The sequence below is a fragment of the Copadichromis virginalis genome, linkage group LG3 (assembly GCF_057382275.1).
Source record: "Copadichromis virginalis isolate Kocher_CV1m ecotype Utaka linkage group LG3, C_Virginalis_male_GT1.1, whole genome shotgun sequence".
NCBI classification, from domain to species: Eukaryota; Metazoa; Chordata; class Actinopteri; order Cichliformes; family Cichlidae; genus Copadichromis; species Copadichromis virginalis.
The window spans coordinates 9584131-9592303 of NC_140620.1; positions in this window are offsets into that span (position 1 = coordinate 9584131).

Consider the following 8173-nt stretch of genomic DNA (forward strand, 5'->3'; position numbering starts at 1 on the left):
GAAGTCGATCCACGGATTAGGCCTTGGAAACCGTTTCCTTCACTAATAATATTTTATTATTATGATTATTTTGCACTACGTTCGGTTACCTGTGTACAATAATGATCAGTAGAACTGTTCTTCAAGGAGCTAATTTTTACTTTTTTACTGTGATTAAATTTCAGAGTCTGTACTTTTTCACTTTTACCTGAGTATTACCAGTAAACACTGATGGAGTGTAACAGCCTTTTTATAGAGGACTTCATTATTTGTGCTATTATTGGATAAAATGCTGAATCCCATTTAGAGAAAAACTGCTTTGATTCTCCCGGCATGAACATTTCATGTAATCTGATCTAGTTTCAGCTTCACTGATGGATGGCAGCTCTCTGACAGCCACAGCAGAGATGTGTCTAATATGTTTACTTATATTAATACAGAGACTTTACAAACAAGACTTATGAAGGAGAAAATATTAAATAAAGACATGACCTGTTTTGCAATGATCTTTATGACTCTAGTTATTATGTAGGTATAATAATGTAACAAGTGTCACCTGGCAGTTTGTTGCTCTCTGCCAGGTGATTGGCTGAAGAGCTTTGAAAAGGTAGTGGGTGTGTGGGGTGAAGTCAGCGCTCTTCTGTGGAAAAAACCAGAGGCAATTAATTCACTCAGGTGCGAGTGGGTATACTGTCGGTAAGAGATTTTTGCCATTTTTGTTTGGATCGTTTGCTATTGCATGTGCCTGTTTTTAAGGTGTCATTGGACTTTTTTAGTGTGACCACGAATTTTAATAGAAGAATTGATCAAGCCCTAGATCGACTGCTCGCAGGGAAACTGATCAATATTGTAGGTATATTGTTTGTTTTAGCTTCATGATTTTGAATGGTTTTATAAAATTGCTATTTTATTGGGTAATATTTTAATCGATAATGTTGTTTGTTTTTCAGCTGTGCTGTCTCTGCTGTCCTTTTTTTTTTTTCATTCTTTTGATTGATTTGTAATTTTGTTTTGGTTAGTCCGTCCAGCCGTAGAGGCGGTTATTGATTGAGAGTGAGTTGTGTAAGGGCGGACTAACCTCCCTTTTGTTTTTTTGTTTAATTGTTTGTGCCACTTCCCTTTATCTCTCAGATCACAGGCCATACATAGCACTGATTCCCAGCTGCGCTGAGACCCGAATTGTTTGCAGTGTGTGCCACGATTGCAGTGTCACTAAGCGGGGTGTGACGGGTTGCAGTGTTATTTTCGCACAGTTTGTGTGGTAAGTCTCATGTACAGCTGGGATATCAGCAGGATGTGTTGTAAGTCCTGTCTGGAAATGACTGGGAATTAGTATGTCTAACTCATGTAATAAATAAATGATCAATTATTTCTTTGCCCCGTTTACTCATCCCTTGTCCTCGGTTACAATAACAATAACAATCACAGTCTGAGTCCGGCTGTCCGGCCCACGAACACACGCACAGTAGTGCATGTATCCGTGTAATGAGGCTCAAACTGCGGGTTAAACAGAGAGGTTCTTACCGCTGACGAGGAGCAGCAGCTGCAGCAGCTTCATCCTCCTTTAAAGGCTCGCTTGACCGCAGTTTTAAAGTCCCGTTAGAGTGAGCCCTCACATGCAAAGTCATAGTCGAGCCAGCCGCACCTACAACGATGTTGCGCCTTTCTTCCGCATATTACGGTACAGGTGCCGACTGGCTCAGAAACACCACAGTCTACTGTAGCCTGCAGTTTTTCACTAGTTTAATACTCTACCCAGATTACAAATATTCTCATCTTTGAACTCCCATTACAGGGACAGGTGACACTAATATCTCACTGGATTCTTACTTTAGGTCACCCTCACTCTTCATCCAGAGTAAGAATCCAGTGAAGTATTTGTTTCTGAAAACAGCAAAAATCATTTCAACATACACAACGAGAGACGAACATCCATACTCCAATTACAGATCAATGTCCCAGCTCTTGAAGATTTTAGACAAACTGTATTTCTTTATCATTTTATTGAAAAATACAGTTTGAGTTGTTACCAGTGTGGACTTAGAGCAGTGAGGTTGCTCTAAATCCAGTCGTCGCAATACAGCTTATAGAAGCTAAAGCAAATGCAGTGGACACCAGTGTATACAGTGTGAGCTGTTCTGTGACTTTACAAAAGCCTTTGATACAACAGAGCCCAGATTACTGAGAGAAAATCTTGAGAGATGTGATATAAACACAACACACACTCACTGTTAATGAGTTATTTTAACGATAGATATCAGCATGCACAGAGCTGGACCCTAAACTCTTTGTGTTGTACATAAATGATGCACAATGTGTCTAAATTGTTCAAATTCACTTTATTGGCTGATGACACTGCTTTATAGTATAAGTGTATGTGAACTAAAATCAAGAATGTGGGATACTGTTTGTCCGTGATTTGGACAGCCCAGTGAGCCCTCCCGACGCAGGGGACACCGGCATTCCTCAGACCGTCCCTCACTCTTTCACCAGTAAAGATATTAAATTGATATTTTCTTGCATGTGCGTGTGTGTATGTCGCTAAAGAGTCCGCGGTCCATCATTATTCAGAGAGGTTCTTACCGTTAATGAGCAGCAGCAGCAGCAACATCATCATCCTCCTTTAAAAACCACAAAGTCCTGTTAGCAGCTCCCACACACTCCTGCTCTTCCTTCAGCTGTGACTCTGACAGCAGGCTAGGTTCGGTTTGACAGGAAGTGTCGGCGTGAGGCTGAAGTCTGACAGGGCTGTGAGGCATGAAGCTGATCCACAGCTCAGCTTCATGCATGAAGGTCCCTGGGCTTCCCGATCTCAAGTAATAGTTTGTTAAAATGCAGGTTTATTCAGGTATCTTTTTGTCACAGTTATCATGACAGGCCACACCTGAAACTCTCCAGTCTCTGACCAAACTACTCTAATCATGAGAACCCATCACAGCTGAGAATCCCTCCGCAGGTCCAGCCGACAGTAACGTCAACGCCTGCGCTGGATTCAACGACTAGCGGGTGTAGTGCAGACCCGGTAAATCAGGTGGAGATTAGCTAGCCTTTCAAAAGGCTTCTTTTGTCTATTAATAGACAAAAGAAGCCTTTTGAAAGGGGAAACGAGGAGTGCCTGGGTGAGGCGAGAAGAGGAGCAGCAGACACTGCTGGCAGACACCACACACCTCTAACACTTTTTCACAGATCCACTTTCTCATCTAAGCCGATTCCACAAACAAATTCATAACGACATTATTAAGAAATCATCACAGACCTTTGATGCTGTAGACATGAAATTATATGAATGTATTAATCATTAGGATCAATATAATCATTATTAATAATATAATCAATAATTGACCACGTCTCTTAAGTTTAATAATACTGAATTTAAAAAACAAAACAAAAACAACAACAACAGTTAATCCATAAGAAATAATGTCAGCTCAGAACTCTGTGCAGTCCAGTCAAATTCTTCCACACCGGACTTTCTCATCCATGACCCTAACGGACCGTGGCCGGACTCGTTGCGCACGTAGCATCCTGGCACGACACCACGCTGACATGTAAGGAGCTCCTGAAAGCGAGCCATTCTTTCACAGATCTTTGTCGAAGCAGTCTGCATGGCTAGGTGCTGACATTATATACTTGTGACTATGAGAGAGATGGAACACCTAAATTTAATGATCTGAATGGGTGAGTGAATGCTTTTTATGCATGTATGTGTATTTAGAGCATGCCATAAAGACGACGAGAGAGGTTAATCTACTTCATGTTCCATATTCGGGGAGTTTTCGTGACATCTAGTGGACATTTGAAGACACTACAAAATAATCTCTGACTAGTATGAAACAAATACACCACAATCACAAAAAACATGTAAATGGAGAGTGATCACTAAAGTACTGTAAAAATAAAATACTGCAAAATGTAAAGGAAAACATGAATTAAAAGTGAAAGTGGCATGACTATGACTCACTGTGAGACTGTGACAGAATCCAATTAAAATAAACTGCAGCAGGAAACTTTCTGTGCACATCTACAGCCGCATTAAATATTGGCTGTTCAGTGGTGACTTTGATTATTATTTAGCTTTTGTGATGTGAAAGACTGCATTTATTATTTGCTTTTCTGTAATCTGATATTGGTTTAATAACTGGTTGGTTCAAAGTAGAAATTCAGTAGATGCATAATGTGTTAAATATCTAAAAATTCTTCTTATAACCAGAACAGAGGTGATGAAGAGTGCGGCAGATTAGTGAGATGCCAAAATAGAAAGCTGAAGAAGAGCTTGCATACAAAAATAGTCACAGAGTTTAAAAGGAACCCTTATGGTTCAATAAAAGCAGAAGCTGTGAGGCCAGGACTGGTAAAATGTAAAAGCTGAACAAAGTACTGTCAGCATACTGTCTCACACATGAATACTTCATTAACATTTTTACTTTTTTTTTTATTCCTGCTGCTTGAAATAAAAAACACACACAAACAAGAAGAACTCAAACTGGACTGATGCTTTATTTCAGACACAGACACAAACATGCATTACAACCCTTTGTGTACACATGTACTAATACTAAGCAATCACCCAACATGGAGACACAGAACTGAACGCCATTCAGAGCACATTTTGAATCAACACCATGGGCATGTTCAGATTTTAACACAAGTGATTGTTTCACTCTGAAAATGGAGTGAAGGTGAACGTTATTAACCCTTTGTTGTGGGCAGTCTGAGGTACACCTGTGCACTACTCATGATGTCAGATCAGCATCCTGATGTGGCACACCTGTGAGGTGGGATGGATTATCTCAATATAGCAGATGTGCCCACTACCACACATTTGGACTGATTTGTGACCACTGTTTGGGAGGGATGGTTATATTGTGTATCTGGAATGAATTTTAGGTCTCTACGTCCATCCCATGGGGAATGGGAGCAGTAACAAAGGTGTTGCGTTTATGTTTTTGTTGAGTGTATATCTGAAAACGGGAAAAAGGTAAAATGTCAAAAATCTGCTTCCATTATATAAATATCATTAAATAACTTTAGAAAAACTTCCACTTGACTCTTTACATGCAATGTTGTAAAAATATATATTTTATTGTTTAATTAATCTGAAAATGTTAGTCTGCCAAATGTGCAGCAATTGAATTTCTTTATTCTCTTCAGCTGATAGTTTGTGGGGCCCAGGTAGACTGTATAACTGCATCTCTACCAGTTTCTCTGCACTCCAGCCTCTTATGTGCCATGTGAAGGGATTTTCCTTAAGGCAGGAGAAATTATCTCCACGAAAAGGAACAGGTTCGGCCATCGCACACTAGAACAAATTCTCTTTTTAAATAAAAATGAAAAAGGGTTACCTTAAATGCATCATGTTTTTCATTTGCAAGTTCATAAGCATTTTCCTTTTCCATTTCACAATCAATTCTACCCCCAGGTCAAAAATATGTCTGGGAAAACTTCCTTAATATAATATTATTTATAAATACACCCCTCCGGCGATTAATTGCATAAGTACAAGGAGGCAGGACCTAACAGCAGAAGCATACTCCATAATGTGTTGTACATTATTATATGTATATTATATGTAACGTGGTATTTTTCAATTATTGTATTTACCAACATGAAGAAGTCACAAGCAAAGGAAGACCACACCATGGTGCATGTTTAAACAAGGAGAGTTTACTGGTCAAAACTATTTATTAAACAAATAAAACACATTTTTAACCACCAAAAAATACACGTTCAAAGCAACACAATGGAGGCCCAATATCAGACAGAACTCCACTCTGTGGAGTGGGCAATCATAATGAAGCGGTTGGTTTTATTTTGTGGATTCAAGCTGCTCTTCATATTTTTGGCCACCAGATGTCACCAGAGAGGACTGTGTTGAAAAGCTTCGAGTAATGAACCGTTTTTCAATACAAGCTTCAGAAAGCTTCATTTGGCCATCACTAGGTGAGTGCAAACACATTTATCATCCACCACACCCATGAGTCATGCCCCACACCTGTGCACCAATACAGTGAGTCCATTTAAACCAACCCATTTAGTCAAAAAGGAACAACTCATATGGCTCCTACACCACTGATTTCCTTTCCGATCCGATACCAAGTAATATTCAGGGTGGTATCGACGATACTGATCCGATACCGATACTTTGTACAAAAACGTATTTTATTTATTGTATCTCAAATTATAGTTTCATAATGATTACAGGACATCAGATTACTTGTTCTTATCACTTAATAATGCAGAGTTCATCATATAGAAATAAAGAACCTGAAGTTGTGCTATTTGAACACCTTGCCTGCCTGCACCTGTTGCCTCAACATATGCTCGTCATATTCTGTGATATAATTTACTCTGAGGTGTTTGACAAATCTGTGGTGTTGCCACAACACCTCACTTTCTTGCCACATGTATCGCAAACCACGTCTTGGCTGTTTGTGGATGTAAAATACGTCCGCACATAACTCCAATTACGCTCAGCCATTGTTGTGAGTGCGCACGCCAAGGGGCTGCGAGACTTTTATACAGCCTTATTTCGCACATGACTATGAAAGGTGGGAGAGGGAGTAGTTCCTTCCAATTGTAGACAATCCGAATGAAATAGTTTCTTTCCGCTGTGTTCCTGTTAATGATAAACTACAAATTTACCCTAAATTACTAAAATATCGATATTTTAATGTAAGAATCGATTCTAGAACATAGATGATTGATGATGATGATTGGTATCAGAGGAAATCGATATTTCAGTATCGATCCTCACATCACTATTGTGAATTATTTCTTGTTTCCGGTTTTATTGTGAAGGTCCGTGTCTCATGTGAATGTACAAAGTTTTAGATGTGAGTGCAGAAATGACTCATTAAAATAATGGGTGACTGTACTGAGTGTAATGACAAAGAATTAAAACTGTGTTTTAGTATGTACATTTAAAATGTTTAACAGCTAATTACTGTACTTGTTGAACAATTGTTTCCGTTGGTTTCTCATGGTGAAATCTAGAACATGCTGCATGTAAGAATGGTAGGTGCTTCAAGCGACAACATATTTGGTCAATAATTCGGGGATTTTTTTTCTTTTTTGTTGTTGCCTCTTTTAATGCTTTGGCCATTTATTCATCATCTATCATAAGAGCTAACTGCAACAGTGACCCCTTGTGAATGAGGGATCAGCCTAACTTATTCACTATTTGTCAAAACTCATTCGCCAGGAGGAACGAATAATTTGGCAGTTTTTACAGAAAACAAATAGATCAAGAAAGGAGAAGAAAATTCCTGAAAATCTGAATGAAACATCAGGATATGTCCAGGAACACACATGGATAAAATCCAAAAAGAAAATCAAGGAAAGAGAAACAGAAATAAATCCCTGGATAGCTTAAGATAAGAAAACCTTTATTAGTCCCATGCGTGGGAAATTTTACACTTGAATGAGCTCAACGATTTGAAAATTGAACAGGAAATGTCATTAAACTAATATTCAGGCTCTCTTCATACTTCATCATCCATGCATGTCACACTCCTCAAAGAGTCCAGGGAATTTCAGAAAAATGTTAAGGCTGAAAAAGCTGACCAAATAATACTTTACATGGATTTATGCAAATGAGTGCATGCGATGTGGGAGGGACGCTGCAACCAGGGAGAACAGAGCAAGTTTTTTGTGTTGAGGATAAGTTCAACCTGATTACTCCTGTAAGATTTGCAAGCTGTGGAATACATTTTTGTTATATCTTTTCACATCGCAGTCCCGTGGAAGTTTTTCTTCTTCAAACTAATGTAGGCTACACGAATGAAGCACGGGAAAACTGGTCTCAAGGTTATACAAATTCTCTTCTTAAATGAAACCCAAACAGGGTAACCTTAAATGCACCATGATTTTACTTTACAAGTTCATAAACATTTTTTCTTTCCACTTAACAACCAATTCTATCCCCAGGTCAAAAATACGTACCCGAAAAATACATGTTCAAAGCAACACAACGGTGGCCCAAAATCAGATTGTGAACTCCACTCTGTGGAGTGGAAATTCATAACGAACCAGTTCATTTTATTTTGTAGATTAAAGCTGTTCTTCATATTTTGGGGCATCTGATGTCATCAGAGAAGACTGTGTTGAACAGCTTTGAATAATGAGCTTCAGAAAGCTTCATCTGACCATCACTTAATCATTTCCTTACGAACCATTAAATCAGGTACCGAAACAG